We start from the raw sequence: 6,290 nt of genomic DNA on the forward strand, positions 1-6,290 counted from the left end.
ATAATAAATCATTCTCTGAAATGTATTTCAGACACATTAAAAAATCGCATTTGATGGTAAAACGTCTAGGGAAAGGTATTTTTCACTATCAAAACTGCTTTTTTTAGCATAGAAAGTGATGATTTCTGATTACCAAATTTCGCATTTGAAAGGGAGCATATATCGCAGGAAGTTTTACGTTACGTTTTTTACTTGTCAATATGTTTTTTGCAGTACAATACGCTTACAGGATGGAAATGCATATCTTTTGGTTTGTAATTGCTGTGAGACGTCTGAACGGCATATACCCTATATTCACCGAGTCGATCCGATCGGATATCGTACTGTACTGCTAGGATTCAATTATAAGTGTTGATTTTGATTACGTTTAACAATTCCTTAGTAAGTCTTATATGAGTTTACATTTTATTTATATCTATAATAATATTCAAGATATAAACTAAAAACGGAGAAATTGCCTTAAAATTACCAATTCAGGGGCAGCAACCCAAAAATGGGTTGTCCGATTCATTTGAGTTGCTTGATAGGTCTGAAAATGACAGAACAAATAGATCTTGACCTGATAAACAATTTTACCCCGTCAGATTTGCTACAAATGCTTTGGTTTCAGAGATATCAGCCAAAATCTACATTTTACACCTATAATCTATTTTTAGCCATGGCGGCCATCTGGGTTGCTTGGCCGCGTCACCGGACACCTTTTTAAACTGAATACCCTAATGATGATTGTAGCCAATTTTGGTAAAATTAGGTGCAATAGTTTCAGAGGAGAAGATTTTGTAAAAGTTAACGACGACGGACGCCAAGTTAATTTTAAATTCAAACACAGTAGATGTTGGAGTGACGTCAATGAGATAGCAAACTAACAATATAAGTGAGATTTATGACATGGGACATGCATATGAAGGTGTATTTGAGTTAAATTAAATATATTTTGAACAATCAGTCATACTAGAAATTCTTGAATTTCAAGCATTTGCTTGCGTTAGCAAATGTACAATCAAAAACAAAAACTATTAGCGGGATCTGCTTACCCTTCCGGTGTATCTTTTATAGACCAAAGTTATAGTGGGGTACGTGTTGGTCAGTCTGTCGTTTTCTATTCTGCTATGTTTTATGTTCTGCTGTTTATCTGTGAGTGGTCTTTTTTTGTTTTTAGCCATGGCGTTGTCTGTTATTTTCGGCTTCTGAGAGTGAAAATCCCTTTGCCTTTGGTATATTTTTCCTCTCTTTTACCAATAAAGACACAATTTATTGACAAAATAGTTGCCTTGCAAATTTGACTATATACTTGCCTAAACCAGATTTTATCCACCTTAATCTACATTAGAAAATGCTTGTACCAAGTCAGGACTATGACAGTTGTTATCCATTCGTGTTTAAGGCATTTGATTTTGCCATTTGATAAGGGACTTTCCTTTTTGAATTTTCCTCGGAGTTCAGTATTTTCGTGATTTACTTTTGTTTTTTTTTAATTAGTCTGAAATGTTATGCATATGTAACGGTTTATTTCTTCCTCTGTGATATTTTATCCTGAGGATAATTTGTCACGGTAATTTATTTCCAGGCATGGTATTTCACAGGTAGAATTTTTCCAGAAGAGTGAAAATCTATCTGTGTTATGCGGATAGTATGTACCGGTATATATTTGCCGTATCATATTTCACAGAACCTTGTGAAATATACTCCCATTAACTAGTATGGAAGTTACTCGCAATCAATATATACCTGACTTTAATTGTAAAATGTTTCACAAAGGTAGAACAAATTTGCATAATTTATCAAAGGGAGGTAATTATATATGAGCAATTTATATCTTAAAGATATTAATATAATATATTCCTGAATCTATTTCATAGTGAAATTTTTCCTTGAATCTTATTTTTTATATATTCATTTATATAACAAGATGACTTACAACATAAATATTTAATAAGACAGATATTATTTCACAGGTAAATACTATCCAGCTGTTATAACTGCTTTTGTTCCAATATATTGTTATGCTATAATTTATCTGATTTCCATATAATCAACAACAACATATTTGTCCCCAGACTATTTATATAGTTAGAAATATTATCATAATCAAATTTTTCCATTACTGTTATTAAATAGTAGTAATGCAACTATATTTCTACCTTTACGTTTTAATCTATATTTGTATTGAGATCTGAAAACAACTCACTTTTACATGTATTTCACTTACCTTATTTAATCATGATATTATTTCACAATTATGATCTTTGAAATTATTTATGGTTTTCTTTCCTATGTTTAATGATAATTTTCTTTTAAAAGAATGATATTTACTGAAATTTTTTTAGGAAATTTTTTCAATGATAATTTGTGAAATAATTCCCATTAAAATATGTTTTTTTTTTACAAAATAGGTTTAATTCAAATACATTTTTATTATTTTATAGTATTTGTAAAGGATACGTTTTTTCTAATAACTATTCAATAAGTTAACTACCCAGATAGAATTTCACGGCAAAGGAAAAAATACCCCAGGGAAATATTTTCCTCCGGATAAAAAAATAACAACAACTACTGTGACATTTTTTCCTCCGGAACAAATTTCACCCGGATATAATTTTGCTTTACATATATAGGATTTATGTTCGTGAGATTTATAATCCTTCCCCTCGTCTACCTTTCCTTTATTTTTTAATGTTTTACCGAACTCTTTGTTTAAGATAAACATATAGCGAACAACATGTTCTGCAAACTAGACGGGCACATTTCTACTAATTTTCCTTTCTAAAATTTTTCGATGATTGTGAGAAATGCATTTTGAAAAGAATTGTATCTCACATATAACAATTTTAAAGACATTATTTTGTCCTCTATAAATCATTGAAGTATTTATTCTAGACAGCATTATATGTTTCAACGTTGAAAATATTACCAAGGATTTGAAATTGAGAATGGAAATGGAGAATGTGTCAAAGAGACACCAACCCGACCATAGAACAGACAACAGCAGAAGGTAACCAATAGGTCTTTAATGCAGCGAGAAACTCCCGCGCCCGATGGCGTCCATAAGACTGACATTTTTGACGTTGATTATTAATTAAGTTTTTTAACGCTATACAACTTGTAAGTTATAATTAATAAAATCATTAAGCATGCATGCTATACCGATGACTTTTATTTTTCAAAGTAGCGAAGAATTGAATGGGGTATCATATTTAGTGCTTTGTCTTGAAATTTAATCCAATAAGAATATAAAAAAAAACAGTTAATTAAACTACAAGTAAAGTCTGGATTTCAAAATCTTATTTTTCACAAATCATAAGTCATTTAGTGTTTGAGAAAAATATATAAAATACATGTAGAGTTAAAAACATTCATATATTTAAGTACACAATTTTACAGATAGACGTCAATTGTGAAACAACATTTTACTTACATGAATATTTTGTTCTTCAATATTTTCTTTAAAAAAAAACCACAACGTCGTTAAAGAATGGAGGAACTTATATAAGTCAGACACTACCGCTGTTGTTAAAAGTATTCGAGTGACATATTTTAAATCAATAACGGTCAGTATATGTCTGTAGATTTTATTGATTAACATTTAAAGGTATAAAAAAAAATACAATTTGCATGTTGGTCGAGATAATAATCAGTTGTAATTTATCTCAAGGAAAAGATAGAACAGATGCATGTAAAATGAAAATGTCTAAAATGTTAATATGATAAACTTTATGACCTTTATGACCTTTCTTTTCTTTTTACATTTGTTTAACTACCTTTTTTTTATCTTTCTATATAGTATGGTATTTGCTCATTGTTAAAGCCTTTGTGGGTAACCTGTAGTTGATTACACCGTTGTTCTTTGATATTTTTTTGGATATTTGTCTCAGTGGCTATCATTGTGTCCAAGTTCCAATCGAACATTTTTAAAGAATCTGACAACAACAACGTACGCATGTTTATCGAGAAAACAAATGTCAGCTGCTTTATGAGATCTGATCGATCAGTGGCAGGACATTGCAGGTTGTTATAGTGTTTACAACATAGTGTATAACTAAGCAAAGTTGGGGTTCGCCTTAAACTGGTTTAACTTAACCATATTTTTTTTTTGTACTAGTTAAAGCTGTGTGGACCATGAGGCCCGAAAACACTTTTATTTCTCACTGTATTTCTTTTTGACAATACATTTGAATAAAAACAATCGCACCTGATCTATCTCAAAAAGAGTTTTTCAGTGTAGTGTTTTACTATTGGGGCATATAATATCAAAAATATTGAACAGTCTACCATAGTTAACTCAAAATATGAACAATTTTATGTTAATGGGGTTAAAAATTCAGTTTGACAGTTTCAGGCATGATCATTTCTGACTTTTGTCAACTAGACAAAATCACTACTTAACATAAAGATTCAGCACCCAAATTTCTTTAACATGTAGGTTCATCCCCTTACTTAATATTTCATGCATGAAATATCAAGAAATGAATTGGGTAAAGGTATAAAAAAAAATGGCAAGTTATACACTGTTAACACTAGGGATTACATTGTGTGTCATTGTTCAACCATATTTTGTGGTATGTGTGGTTTGTTGAAGTATGCAATATTGAATAATTCTTGTATTCCTATTATTTACTATAGATGTATTAACAACTAAAAAATGTACGCAAAGAGAGTATTTGGTTGGATCTCACAGGGAAAGTGAAACTCATGACTCGATAACAAACTGACAGTGTCATGACAAAAACCTAGAATTTTTTTTTCTAGAAAACAACAATACACGAATCATAATTACAATCCGTTCTCAGATTCCAATATTTAACAACGATTATGTGTCGTATTCGCTTAGCAAAACACAATGGCTAATGAGAGTAACTTCATAAGTTAAAACAATTCGTCAAGACATCTTGTCCATTTCTGTTATCACCAATCAATCTATCAATCATTTCTGTATGTCATTGATCAGTATGTATCTTTCTATGTAGTGCTTTACTTCTAGGCTTGTGTTTGTTTTTGTCTCTGTTTTTCGCAACGACGTTGTCAGTTTCTCATCGACATATCATAGTTTGCATGTAATGGAATCATTGCAGCAATTACTGGAGTATTTTACATTTTACGTGTTTTGTTGTAGTGCCAAATTGATGACTCTACCTCCACATATCCTCTTATTATAATTGGTTCGTCGACTTGCCCTACCAACTTGATTAATTGTTTAAACTATTTCAGTTCTTCATAATTATATTGTGTTTGATATGATATTGATATTTGTTTATTTTCAACCGAGTTACTCTTTAAAGCTTGTTTGATATAGAAGGATTACGTTTCGTTTAAAACGGGAGGTTTGGCTAGTTAAACCCCACAGTTTTTCTTAAAATGTCCCATACCAAGTCAGGAATATGACAGTTGTTATCTACAATCTATGTGTTTTAGGGTTGGATTTTTTTGTAGGTCATTTTTCCTGTTGTTCCGTTTTTTACTATTATGATTTATATGTTTCCCTCAAATTAAATTGTTTGACGAATTTCCTTTTGACGAATTTTCTTTTGCTTAATCAAATTAGGACTATTGAACAGTGGTTAACTACCGAAGCCTTTATTAAATATCACTTAATGTCAAATTTCCCTAGCTGGCCAATTCATATCAACATGTCACAGGCACTTGTTGTCCCCTATATTCCCTAATACACCACAAGGTACTTAACTTTCATTTTCGAAAAATATCAGGCGATGACGAAATTCCGTTGTATTCCGGTTTCTAGGCTGTCAACCCCACTAAAACTTGTTATATCGTAAATCTAAAATGATTTATCTTTATATGCCTACATTCGTTGTCGGAATCATCCGTAGCAATCCTACCCAAGTGTGTCAATCGTAATAATTTTGCCAACCGCTGATGATTTGGCAAAAAACGCGTCACATCTACATATATATCTCGGTTTCCGATTGGTCAATTTTATAGGAATGTCTAAATGATTCTCGGAGTTATCTGATCTTTTCATTTTCATACGTAAAGTCAAGAGAGAGCCTGAATGACATTGACGTCATGGGAAAATTTGAATTTAAAAAGGGAAACTCGTGACTTATTAGACATACCACAAAGAAGATTTGTTAGGTTTGCTGGTTGATAAGTTCTATTCAGACAAAGAATTAACAGTTTTTTTCTTAACCAGTTTTTTAATAATCAATCATTTACTGCGAGACGTTTATTGCCAAATTTTCAGCGGTTGGAAACATTATTACGATTGACATACTTGGGTAAGATTGCTACGGTTGACTCCAACAACAAATGTAGGCGTATTATACACCATTGTA

General features: G+C 31.2%; 1 protein-coding gene across 1 annotated transcript in view; it reads right to left on the minus strand.

The window, feature by feature from the left end:
- Window positions 1-3,530, minus strand: part of LOC134704937 (deleted in malignant brain tumors 1 protein-like) — a 33,541-nt gene extending 30,011 nt beyond the window's left edge. Inside the window, exon 1 of the mRNA XM_063563718.1 lies at window positions 3,416-3,530. The gene's annotated coding sequence lies outside the window, so the exon portion shown is untranslated. The remainder of the gene's footprint in view (window positions 1-3,415) is intronic.
- Between the last annotated feature and the right edge of the window lie 2,760 nt (window positions 3,531-6,290).

The sequence above is a fragment of the Mytilus trossulus genome, chromosome 2, assembly GCF_036588685.1.
Source record: "Mytilus trossulus isolate FHL-02 chromosome 2, PNRI_Mtr1.1.1.hap1, whole genome shotgun sequence".
In the NCBI taxonomy this organism is placed as follows: Eukaryota; Metazoa; Mollusca; class Bivalvia; order Mytilida; family Mytilidae; genus Mytilus; species Mytilus trossulus.